Source organism: Triticum aestivum, chromosome 7B (genome assembly GCF_018294505.1).
Source record: "Triticum aestivum cultivar Chinese Spring chromosome 7B, IWGSC CS RefSeq v2.1, whole genome shotgun sequence".
NCBI lineage: Eukaryota > Viridiplantae > Streptophyta > Magnoliopsida > Poales > Poaceae > Triticum > Triticum aestivum.
The window spans coordinates 139832024-139845792 of record NC_057813.1 but is presented as its reverse complement, the minus strand read 5'-3'; positions in this window follow the sequence as shown (position 1 = coordinate 139845792).

The window sequence follows — 13769 nt, the reverse complement described above, 5'->3', positions numbered from 1 at the left end:
TATTTTCTAGGATCGCAAAACCCAAAGTTGATGATTATTTCAAATCCATCAATGTCAAGGCGGCGTACCAGACCAACGAGCCTTTTATTTTGGCAAATCAAGCAACACAAATATTTTTCTTGGAAGACACATTTGCACATAACGATGGCTGGAGAGTATTGCAAAGGTTTGAGAAGAGGAATTCATTTAATGAAGTTGCACAACAAGATGATGCTTACACTGCTCCTGATGTACAAGATCACATAGATCTTCCTAATATCTTTGAGAACCATCACGTCAATGGCACCGACAAAAAGATTGTCTGTCGTGCAATGGACATACAAGAGTTGATCAAGAAGAAGCCAACGTTCGAGGACATTGAGGATGAAGAAGAAGATGACACCATGGGGAGTTACATTCAAACTGATACACTTGCCGAAGATGTTGACGCTGCTGCTGCGGATGATGATTAGATTGCTTTTGTCGTATTTGCCTGTCAGAAGACGTTTTTTAATCTACTATGTGAAATTGTGTTTGCTATGACAACTGAAACCTGATGAACGTGTTGTTTAGTATTTTGTTGTGAGAACATCACTTGTTATGTATGCTGATTTGTGTTTGGTGATTGTATGATGACTAAAACATGATGACATTGTTGTTTACTTGTACTCATATTTGGCTGTGAAACTTGAATTTGATGACATAGTTTGCTGTTGGACTGCAATTTGCTCGAGGTCTTCGAATGGGAACAAAGCTGACCCGACAGGGCCTCTGCTAATTTATTTATTTATTACCAAAAGGGCCTCTGCTATTTATTTGTTTATGAGCAAAAGGGGATACCTCCTGATTTTCGTTAATAGAAATCATTATATGTTCACAACATACGCCCAACCTCCTACATAGGTTTCATTTATTACTAGTTTCAGCAAAGTGCTCATGTCATAGCCACTAAATACATCAGGAGTGCTACGTACACTGCAAATAAAGAGACAATCATACTACAGAGCACATCGGTTTTTCCCATTATCTTCACAAGCTCTTTCATCTCCTCATTGTTGTTTGATACGTCTCCAACGTATTTGGAATTTTTGATTGTTCCATGCTATTATATTACCTATTTTGAATGATTATGGGCTTTATTATACACTTTTATATTACTTTTGGGACTAACCCATTAACCGGAGGCCCAACCCATATTGTTGTTTTATTGTCTGTTTCAGTATTTTGAAGAAAAGGAATATCAAAGGGAGTCCAAACCGAATGAAACCTTCGGCAGCGTGATTTTTGGGAAGAATATGATTCGGGAGACTTGAAGTTCACGTTAGAAGATCCTTGAGGAGGCCAGGAGATAGGAGGGCACGCCCACCCCTGGGCGCGCAACCCTGTCTTGTGGGCCCCTCGAGCACCCCCCGACCGACTTCTTTCACCTAAATAATCCCACGTACCCTAAAAACACTGATAACGAAGATAGATCGGGAGTTCCGCCGCCGCAAGCCTCTATAGCCACCAAAAACCTCTCGGGAGCCCATTCCGGCACCCTGCCGGAGGCGGGATCCCTCACCAGTGGCCATCTTCATCATCCCGGGGCTCTCCATGACGAGGAGGGAGTAGTTCACCCTCGGGGCTAAGGGTATGTACCCGTAGCTATGTGTTTGATCTCTCTCTCTCTCTCTCGTGTTCTCTCTATGGAACAATCTTGATGTATCGCGAGCTTTGCTATTATAGTTGGATCTTATGATGTTTCTCCCCCTCTACTCTCTTGTGATGAATTGAGTTTTCCTCTTGAAGTTATCTTATCGAATTGAGTCTTTAATGATTTGAGAACACTTGATGTATGTCTTGCCGTGCGTATCTGTGGTGACATTGGGATATCACGTGCCACTTGATGTATGTTTTGGTGACCAACTTGCGGGTTCCGCCCATGAACCTATGCATAGGGGTTGACACATGTTTTTGTCTTGACTCTCCGGTAGAAACTTTGGGGCACTCTTTGAAGTACTTTGTGTTGGTTGAATAGATGAATCTGAGATTGTGTGATGCATATCGTATAATCATGCCCACAGATACTTGAGGTGACAATGGAGTATCTAGGTGACATTAGGGTTTTGGTTGATTTGTGTCTTAAGGTGTTCTTCTAGTACGAACTCTTGAATAGATCAATCCGAAAGAATAACTTTGAGGTGGTTTCGTACCCTACCATAATCTCTTTGTTTGTTCTCCGCTATTAGTGGCTTTGGAGTGACTCTTTGTTGCATGTTGAGCGATTGTTATATGATCTATCTATGTTATTATTGTTGAGAGAACTTGCACTAGTGAAAGTATGAACCTTAGACCTTGTTTCCTACCATTGCAATACCGTTTACGCTCACTTTTATCATTAGTTACCTTGATGTTTTTATAATTTCAGATTAAAAATACCTTTATCTACCATCCATATTGCACTTGTATCACCATCTCTTCGTCGAACTAGTGCACCTATACAATTTACCATTATACACTACTGGAATCAGCTACTTTGCCATCTGCCAGCTCTTTGTCGTCAGCTAGCAGACGGCAAAGAAGCTCTTTGCCATCAGCTACCCGAAAGCAGACGGCAAAGAACTGGCTGATGGCAAAGAAAGCCTTTGCCATCAGCCTGTTCTTTGTCGTCCGCTAGTTGACGGCAAAGAATCTTTGCCGTCCGCTAGCAGACGGCAAAGAGGGAGGGGTCCCCCACTGAGGAGCTATTTAAAAATTACTTAACGTCCCCCTCTTTGCCGTCTGATAGCAGACGACAAAGAGCAAAAAAGTGGACGGCAAAGAGGGCGGACGGCAAACATTCAACAAAAATAACGGCGCGCCCCACCCCGCCCTCTCTCTCTGTTTCTCTCCTGCTCCCACACGCGCGACGCCGCCCCCAGCACTCGCCGCCGCCCGGTCGCCCCACCGCCCCGCCACCCCATCGGCCCCCGCCCCGTCACCCCACCGCCCCCCCCCCCGCCCCGCGCCCCACCGCCTCGGGCCCGGCGCCGCCGCCCCAGGCCGCCCCGCCCCCCTCTTCCACTGCCCCCCCCCCCGCCTCGTCGCCACTGCCGCCCGGCGCCGTCAACCCACCGGCCCCCCGCCCCATCGCCCCCGCCGCCCTGCCATCTCGGTGCCGCCGCGCCCCGGCCCCCCAGCGCCCCCCCCCCCCCCCCCCGCGCCCCACCGCCCTGGGCCCGGCGCCGCCGCCCCAGGCCACCCCGCCCCCTCCTCCACCGGCCACCTCCTCCACCAGCCCACGTGAGCTCTACATCCTCTGTTTTTTCCTTTTTTTCTGTTTTTTTAGTTTTAGGTTTATGTTTAGTTTTAGTTTTAGTTTTAGGTTTAGGTTTAGTTTTAGTTTAGTTTTAGGTTTAGATTTAGTTTTTTTCCTTTTTTTCTTTTTTTTTAGTTTTAGGTTTTGTTTAGTTTAGATTTAGTTTTAGTTTTAGTTTTAGTTTTAGATTTAGGTTTAGATTTAGGTTTAGTTTTAGGCTTAGTTCAGTTTTAGGAAAGAAAAAGAAGAAGAAGAAAAAAACAGGAGAGGAGGAGAAGAAGAAGAGGAAAAAGGAAAGGAAGAAGAAGAAGAGGAGGAGGAGAAGAAAAAAGAAGAAGAGGAAGAAGAAGAAGAAAAAAGAGGAAAGGAGGAGAAGAAGAAGAGGACAAAGGAAAGGAAGAAGAAGAAGAAGAAGAAGAAGAAGAAGAAGAAGAAGAAGAAGAAGAAGGAAAAAAGGGAAGAAAAGGAAGAAGAGGAAGAAGAAGAAAAGGAAAAAAACCCCGACCCGACACGGCACCCCGACCCCGACCCGGCACCCCGACCCCGAGACCCCGACCCCGACACCGACACGACACCCCGACCCCGACCCGGCACCCCGACCCGACACCCCGACAACGAGACCCCGACCCCGACCCCGACCCCGACACCGACACCCCGACCCCGAGCCTGACCCGACACCCCGACCCCGACACCGACATGGCACCCCGACCCCGACCCCGACACCGACACCCCGACCCCGACACCCCGACCCCGACACCGACACGACACTCCGACCCCGACCCGGCACCCCGACCCGACACCCCGACCCCGAGACCCAGACCCCGACCCCGACACCCCGACCCCGACCCCGACACCGACACCGACACCCCGACCCCGACCCCGACACCGACACCCCGACCCCGAGCCTGACCCGACACCCCGACCCCGACACCGACATGGCACCCTGACCCCGACCCGGCACCCCGATCCCGACACCGACACCCCGACCCCGACACCGACACGACACCCCGACCTCGACCCGGCAACCCGACCCGACACCCCGACCCCGAGACCCCAACACCGACACCGACACCGACACCCCGACCCCGAGCCTGACCCGACACCCCGACCCCGAGCCTGACCCGACACCCCGACCCCGACACCGACACGGCACCTCGACCCCGACCCGGCACCCCGACCCGACACCCCGACCTCGAGACCCCGACCCCGACCCCGACACGGCACCCCGACACCGACACGACACCCCGACCCCCGACACCTCCCGAAAAGGTGTTCTTTGGCCTTCCAAAGGCCGACGGGGTCATATATTTGTGAATTATTAGTTAGGTCATATATTTTTCGATTTTGTTATGAAAAACATCATATATAATTGTGTTGATCGGGTAGTTTTAAATGTGGAGTTGTTTATGTTGTACTTGATGATGATACACTTAAGTGATATACATATTATTATTCATGTCGGTACTTTTTTTCATGTTGTACTAATATCGTTTATTCTTTGTCATGGCAGGTGTTGAAAGATGGTGGACGCTGGTCGGGAGCGCGCCGAGGCCCCTTCTTCATCGGCGCGTAGTGTGAGGTCTTCCATTCCACACGCACCTCTCCGCCAAGCATTGCTGGACAGTATGGCGACACCGCCGGGCCCTTCTTCGTCGACCGCGGTGCCCAGCAGGGGACGAGGTAAGAAGAAGGGCCGAGGTGCAGCACGTGGTCGCGGGAGAGAAGGTAGGGTGACTCTTACGGTGCCTTCCTCGCCGCCGCCCCCAGCTGTTTCACCCGTGCACGTGACTGCTAGGGTGGACTCGTCTGAGGAGGAGGCTACACGGACTCCGGTCCACGAGCCTCCGGTCCACGGGTCTTCGGCCCACGAGCCTCGGGTCGACGGGCCTTCGGCCCACGAGAGTTGGGCCCACGAGACACCGGAGGAGCACACGTCTGGATGGGGTACTTGGTTGGGTCATCCTGAGGATGGCGGGGAGCCGAGTGGCCATGCTGATGATGGCGGGGAGCCGAGTGGCCATGCTGATGATGGCGGGGAGCCGACTGATTTTGAGGAGGAGGGGAGGAGGGGGGCAACGTCTACCAGCGTGGTGCTACACGGCTCCCGTCCGTGCCGGCGACCCGCGAGCAGAGGTGGTTGATTTTCCCTGATGGGGAGAGGTAAGTGCATTTAATCTTTTTGTACCTTCTGCATTCATGTTTCTTGAAATAACTAATGCGTTGGCCTTGTCATGCTGCAGGGGTTGGGACCACCATGAAAGTGTCCGCCGGCCCAACTCCGTCCTTGGAGTTCTGATTCGGCAAAACTTTCCGGGGTTTGTCACGTTGCCTGGTGAGGGTCGGCTTCCAGAGGTTGGATTGAGTTGGGAGCACTACTTGGCTGCCCCGGCCCCGCCGGGTGAGATTATCGACGGTGTCTTGTGCAAGACGAGGGCAGACATGGTGATTAGAAAGTTCTGGGTAATTTCTCCTTTACACAATTAAAAATCTTCAACTAGCTAGTTATTAATTGTACTAATCAATATTGTCTCATTTGATTGCAGACATTCTACAGGTGTGAGGAGGGATACGAGGAGGAGGAGGCAGATGTTATCCAGAAGGAGTGCAAGCGCCTACTTCAGAACTTACGGCATGAGGCTCGGGTGCAGTCTGTTCGAGAGTACTACGCCGACCGTGGTATCAAGAAGTCCAAGCGGGATTGCCGCGATAAGTTCTTGAGTAAGGAGCAGTACAGGAAGGTAATTCTTAAGGCCTTGTACTTAATTCCTTCATTTAGTAATTCATAGCCGTAGCGCTGAAGTTTCTATTTGCTAACTTAGGCCCCTTAGAGATGGTGTGCGGATCGGATGGATTGTTGGGAGGTGTTGGTCGATGGGTGGTGCTCAAAAGAATGGCGGGCCACCCACAACGAGGCCGAGGACAAACGTGCCCAAATGGAAGGTGTGCCACACCACCAAGGTAGCTCCAACTTATTTCAGTACGGGCGGAACTGGGTATGTGGTTTGCTTCATGATTCATGCAATTCATTCATATGCTAGCTTTAGCCCTTTAATTACTAATTTACTTTGTTTCTCTCTTTCAGGCACGCTACAATAAGGCAGATAAGGTGCTAGAGGTGTACGACCTGTATGCCATGGCCCACACAGGCTCTTACAAGAAAGTCAAGGCATTCTCTGCGTCTGACCTTGATGATCCAAAGAACTTCACCAACATCTCCGCCCACGACAAGCTCGTGCAATATAGAGATCAGGGGAAGGCGAGGAAAGGGGAGGACTTTAACCCAATCCAGGGTCCCATTGATATAGAGTTGCTGATGATATGTGGTGGCGGGAGGTCCCATGGCTCCATAGCCATGGGAGATGGACTTATCCGTTATCCTAGCACTCTCCCGGAGATCAAGGCGCGCCAGTCGAGCTCCGCTCCTGAGATAAGGCCTCGTGAACGGCCAGTCCAACTCACCATCAAGGTTAGTTATACGTACTCAGCTATCTTTCTCCATTACATTGTGTGCACTTCCATCAATGATTACAAATGGTCATGTGAGCGGTGTTGCAGGCTGCTATACAGAGTGAGAGGGATAGAACGGAGAAACTTTTGGCGGAGGCGGCGAAGAGGCAGCGGGAGTTGGAGGAGAGGACGACAAAGATGTTGGAGGAGGAGAGGGAACGGAATGACATGCAGGCAAGGTCCATGTATGAGCTCCTTGTGGTAAGTTTCTTCTGCAGATTACTTGCTAGTCTTAATATTTGAGTCTCATTACTAACTAGTATGACTCTGTTGTGAAAACCAAATGTGTAGTCTGTGTGCGAGAAGTCCGGTCAGACCGCTCCGCCGATGCCAGTGATTGCTCCTGGGAGCACGGTGAGTTTAATTTGAATGGACATTACTTGCTAGTCTTAACATTTGAGTGTCATAATGCTAACGAGACATTGGAAATGATCTTTGGTGCAGCTTAACTCCAGAAACGCATCGCACGATCCTTCTCCAGCTACCGGCATGAGCCAGCCCGCTCCTCCACCTCCCTGATCACGGTAAGTTTCTCTAGACTTAGACTTAGCTTTATTTCCTCCAATATGCTTACCATAATGACCTAGAGTTAGCTTCTTTTCCTTCAAAATGACTTAATAAGCTTACTTATGTCAAAAATTGCATATTTAGCTTAGTTAGCTCATAAACAATCCATTTTACCTAAGTTAGCTCTAATATGACTCATTTTACCTTAGTTAGCTTACAAGTGATCCAATTTATCCAAGTTAGCTCTAAAATGACCTATTTTAGTAGATTAGCTCGTAAATGATCCATTTTACCTACGTTGGCTTTAAAATGACCCATTTCACATAGGTTAGCTCCAAAATGACTCATTTCACCTAGGTTAGATCCAAAATGACCCATTTCACATAGGTTAGCTCCAAAATGACCCATTTCACCTAGATTTGCTCCTAAACGATCAATTTCACCTAAGTTAGCTAAAACGATCCATTTCACCTAAATTAGCTCTTAAATGATCCATTTCACCTAAGTTAGGTCATAAAGGACCCATTTCAACTAAGTTAGCTCATAAAAACTCATAAATGATGCATTTCACCTAAGTTAGCTCAAAAACGATCCATTTCACCTAAGTTAGCTCATAAATGATCCATTTCACCTAAGTTAGCTCATAAACGACCCATTTCAACTAAGTTAGCTCATAAATGATCCATTTCAACTAAGTTAGCTCATAAACAACCCATTTCAACTTTTGTTAGCTCATATATGATCCATTTCACCTAGGTTAGCTCATAAATGACATATACTTCTTGTTCTAGTCTTCTTCTTGTTCTAGTCACCTATTTCTAACTTTCTTATTTACCATTTTGCAGATTTCATTCACTTCATGGAAGCTAGCTTGCTATGATGGAGTGCTTGCTTTTCCTTTGATGAAACTTTGCATTGTATCTAGCTTGCTATGATAGAACTTGCTATCTTGACGAAACTTTGCATTGTAATATGTATATGGATGGAACTTGCTTATGTATGAACAATGCGTATGGATGGAACTTGCTTATGTATGAACAATGTGTATGGATGAAACTGATGTGATATGTGATATGAAACTTATGTGCTGGATATGTGATATGGATATATATCTATATATGTCATATATATTTGCTGTGAAAATTGTTGGATTAAAAAAAAATAGAAAAAAAGAGACAATATGCAGGCTCTTTGCCGTCTGCCACCGACGGCAAAGGGCTCTTTGCCATCAGCAGCGGACGGCAAAGAGGCCACGTGGCAGGCAACTGTGCTTCCTGGGAGGCTGACCAATTTGGTCAGTTTGCCATCAGCAGCAGACGGCAAAGGCTTTGCCGTCCGCAGCGAACGGCAAAGGCCTGCTGTTAACCACCTAATGGAGTAACAGCGCATTTATTGCCGTCCGTCTTCTTTGCCGTCCGCTGCTGATGGCAAAGGCCCCTTTGCCGTTAGCTACCCGAAGCAGACGGCAACGCAGCTCTTTGTCGTCCCCTACTTTGCCGTCAACTTTTGCCGTCCGCGGCTGACAGCAAAGGTCTTGCCGTCCGCCATCCATGCCTTTGCCGTCCGCCGTGACAGATGGCAAAGTAGCAGATTCCTGTAGTGATATTGGGTGTGTTGGGGACACGAGAGACTCTTTATTATTTGGTTGCAGGGTTGTTTGAGAGAGACCATCTTCATCCTACGCCTCCCACGGATTGATAAACCTTAGGTCATCCACTTGAGGGAAATTTTCTACTGTCCTACAAACCTCTGCACTTGGAGGCCCAACAACGTCTACAAGAAGATGGTTGTGTAGTAGACATCAAGCTCTTTTCTGGCGCCGTTGCCGGGGAGGTTAGTGCTTGAAGGTATATCTTTAGATCTTGCAATCGAATCTTTTTGTTTCTAGTTTTGTCACTAGTTTAGTCTATGAAAGAAAATTACAAAAAGATGGAATTCAGTTTGTCTCATACGCTTCATCTTTTTAATATCTTTCGTGAGTATGATGAAAAGGAAAATTGTGCTCAATTTCTAGAAGAAGAATGCATTAAAATGTTTGGTACTAAATCTTTGAATGATGAGCATGATTGCAATGTTGTTAGTATGAATTCCTTGAATATCCATGATGCTAATGATATGAAAAGGCCCAAGCTTGGGGAAGCTATGTTTGATGAGAATGACATATTTGAGAATATATTTGCTGAAATTAATGTTTGTCCCAAGCTTGGGGTTGCTATGTTTAATGAAGATGACATTTTTAGCCTCCCAAGTTTTGATATGCAAAGTTGTTACGATAGCATGCCTTTTACCTATGATGATTATATTGATGAAAGTGGGCTTGGAAGAGTGTCAACTTTAGGAAGTAGTGATCCCACTATTTTGGAGGATGTTGAATTTTATTGTGATGAATATGAAAGTGGATTTGGAAGAGTGTCAACTTTATTTAGTGATGATTCCACTATCTTGGAAGAGGTTTCAATCGATTATGATAAGAACAAAGTTGCTACTTATGTTGATTATTGTGATAAAACTTATGCTATAAAGAGTAGTGACGATTTTATTTATAAAACTTGTCATGATTACGATTACCCTTTTTCCGAACATTACTCTTTTAATGTGGAAACAATTTATAGTATTCAAGTCTCTTATGATACTCCCACTATTCCGAATAAGAGGAATTTTGCTTATGTGGAGAATAGTAAATTTTCTATGCTTGCAGATCATGAAAAGAATGCTTTAGGTGCTGGTTATGTTGTTGAATTCATTCATGATGCTACTGAAAATTATTATGAGGGAGGAATATATCCTTGTAGGAATTGCAATAATGTCAAGTTTCCTCTCTATGTGTTGAAAATTTTGAAGCTATGCTTGTTGTACCTTCCTATGCTAGTTGATTATTGTTCCCATAAGTTGTTTGATCACAAAATCCCTATGCATAGGAAGTGAGTTATACTTAAATGTGCTAGTCATATTCTTCATGATGCTCTCTTTATGTTTCAATTCTTATCTTTTATGTGAGCATCATTGAAATCATCATGCCTAGCTAGAAAGGCATTAAAGAAAAGTGCTTGTTGGGAGACAACCCTATATTTACCCTTACTGTTTTTGCGTGTTCACATGATTATGCTACTGTATTAATCATGTTTTATATCTTTTGTTTCAATAAAGTGCCAAGTAGAGCCTTTGGGAAGACTTGGGTGAAGTCTATATGATCTTGCTGTAAAACAACAGAAACTTTAGCGCTCACGAGAATAGCTGACATTTTTTTACTGGAGAGTGATTTTAGGTTGATTGTTTTTTCAGATGATTAATAGACAAATTCCTCAGGTCCACCAGTTTATTTCATAATTTTTGGGGTTCCATAAGTATACGTTTGATACAGATTACTACAGACTGTTCTGTTTTTGACAGATTTCGTTTTCATTGTGTCATTTGCTTATTTTGGTGAATCTATAGCTAGTATGTAAGGGTATGCACCATAGAGAAGTTGGAATATAGTAGGTTTAACACAAATATAAATAAAGAATGAGTTCATTACAGTACCTTAAAGTGGTGATTTATTTTCTTACACTAACAGAACTTACGAGTTTTGTTTTGAGTTTTGTGTGGTTGAAGTTTTCAAGTTTTGGGTAAAAGATTCGATGGACTATGGAATAAGAAGTGTAAAGAGCCTAAGATTTGGGATGCACAAGGCACCCCAAGGTAATATTCAAGGAAAACCAAGAGCCTAAGCTTGGGGATGCCCCAGAAGGCATCCCCTCTTTCGTTTTCGTTCATCGGTAACTTTACTTGGAGCTATATTTTTATTTGCCACATGATATGTGTTTTGCTTGGAGCATCATTTTATTTTGTTAGTATTTGCTTTCTGTTATTTATAATAATGTTTTGCATCTTTATTTTCAATAAAAATGTCAAGGATAGCATTTACCATGCTTATTTTGCTAGTATACATGTTGCTGTTTGAAAACAGAAAGTTTACCGCTGTTGCAAAAATTCCCTAGAAAAGTCAGAGAGTGATATAATGTTGAATATTTTTGCATAATGAGATCTGATAAATATTGTACATCGTAGTATTTTTATTATAATTTTTGGAGTTAGGGAAGTATGATGAATCTTGCATTCTTTACAGACTATACTGTTTTGGCAGATTGTTGTTATGTTTGCATTGTTTGCATATGTTTGCTTGTTTAATGATTCTATTTGAGGATAGGAGTATTAAATATGCAGAGACATTTAGTATTCAATGTTGAATAATAATGTTAGTAATTTTTTACAGTAGAAAATGATAAGATTTTGCATTGGTTTATACTGACCTATCTCACGAGTTCTTGTTGAGTTTGGTGTGGATGAAGCTTTTGATAAAAAGAGAAACCATGATAGGAGAGGAATTAAGGAGACACAAAAGTTCAAGCTTGGGGATGCCCAAGGCACCCCAAGATAATATTTCAAGAAGTCTCAAGCATCTAAGCTTGGGTATGCCCCGGTAGGCATCCCACCTTTCTTCTTCAACAATTATCGGTTAGTATCGGTTGAGCCTAAGTTTTTGCTTCTTCACATGAGTCGTGCTATCCTTGCAATGCCATTTTGTTTTGTTTTGCTTGCTGTTTGAATACAATACCAAGACCTGAAATTATTTAATGAGAGAGAGTCTTCACTTATTTAAATAATTATTTAACTACTCATTGATCTTCACTTATATCTTTTTGGAGTAGTTTCTCATTTACTCTAGTGCTTTACTTATATCTTTTTAGAGCACGGCGGTGGTTTTATCTTGTAGAAATTAATGAACTCTCATGCTTCACTTGTATTATTTTGAGAGTCTTAAACAACATGGTAATTTGAACGAAAACTATCATAGGAGGTGAATTGGATGCTATGATCAATTTGATACTTGATAATTGTTTTGAGATATGGAGGTAGTGATATTACAGTCATGCTAGTTGGGTGATTATGAATTTAAAGAATGCTTGTGTTGAAGTTAGCAAGTCCCGTAGCATGCACGTATGGTTAAAGTTGTGTAACAAATTTGAAACATGAAGTGTACCTGACTTGTGCATCCTTACGAGTGGCGGTCGGGGACGAGCGATGGTCTTTTCCTACCAATCTATCCCCCTAGGAGCATGCGCGTAGTGCTTGGTTTTTGATGACTTCTAAATTTTTGCAATAAGTATATGAGTTCTTTTGGCTAATGTTGAGTCCATAGATTATACTCACTTTTACCTCTCCATCATTGCTAGCCTCTTCGGTACCGTGCATTGCCCTTTCTCACCTTGAGAGTTGGTGAAAACTTCGCTGGTGCATCCAAACCCCGTGATATGATACGCTCTATCACACATAAACCTCCCTATATCTTCCTCAAAACAGCCACCATACCTACCTATTATGGCATTTCCATAGCCATTCAGAGATATATTGCCATGCAACTTTCCACCGTTCCGTTCATCATCATCATGACATACATTACTTTTGTCATATTGCCATTGCATGATCATGTAGTTGACATCGTATTTGTGGAAAAGCCACCATGCATAATTTTCTATACATGTCACTCTTGATTCATTGCACCATCCTGGTACACCGCCGGAGGCATTCATATAGAGTCATATCTTGTTCTAGTTTTCGAGTTGTAATTCATGTTGTAATCAATAAAAGTGTGATGATCATCATTATTAGAGCATTGCCCAAAAGAAAAAAATAAGAAAGGGCAAAAAAAAGAAAGCCAAAGAAAAAAAGAAAAGAAAAGAAAAGAAAAAAGAATATAAATAAAGGGGCAATGCTACTATCTCTTTTTCCACACTTGTGCTTCAAGGTAGCACCTTATTTTTCATATAGAGAGTCTCATATGTTGTCACTTTCATATACTAGTGGGAATTTTTCATTATAGAACTTGGCTTGTATATTCCGACGATGGGCTTCCTCAAATGCCCTAGGTCTTCGTGAGCAAGCAAGTTGGATGCACACCCACTAGTTTTCTTTTGTTGAGCTTTCATTTATAGCTCAAGTGCATCCGTTGCATGGCAATCCCTACTCCTCATGTTGACATCAATTGATGGGCATTCCCATAGCCCGTTGATTATCCTCGTCAATGTGAGACTTTCTCCTTTTTGTCTTCTCCACACAATCCCCAATCATTATTCTATTCCACCCATAGTGCTATATCCATGGCTCACGCTCATGTATTGCGTGAAGGTTGAAAAAGTTTGAGATTATTCAAGTACAAAACAATTGCTTGGCTTGTCATCGGTGGTATAGAAGTTGGGAACATCTTTGTGTGACGAAAATGAAGCATAGCCTAACTATATGATTTTGTAGGGATGAGCACTACAGTCAAAACAGGGGTCCTGTTCATCGGGAGGGGTGTGGCGTACCGCAAAATAGGAGTCCACGGGATACTGTTCATCTCCACCATCGACCTCCTCCAGCCTCCACGGGCTACTGTTCATCCACCGTCGACCTCCTCCAACCTCCACCTACAATTGTTCATCCATGGGCTCCTGTTCATCCAGCCTCCACCACGCGC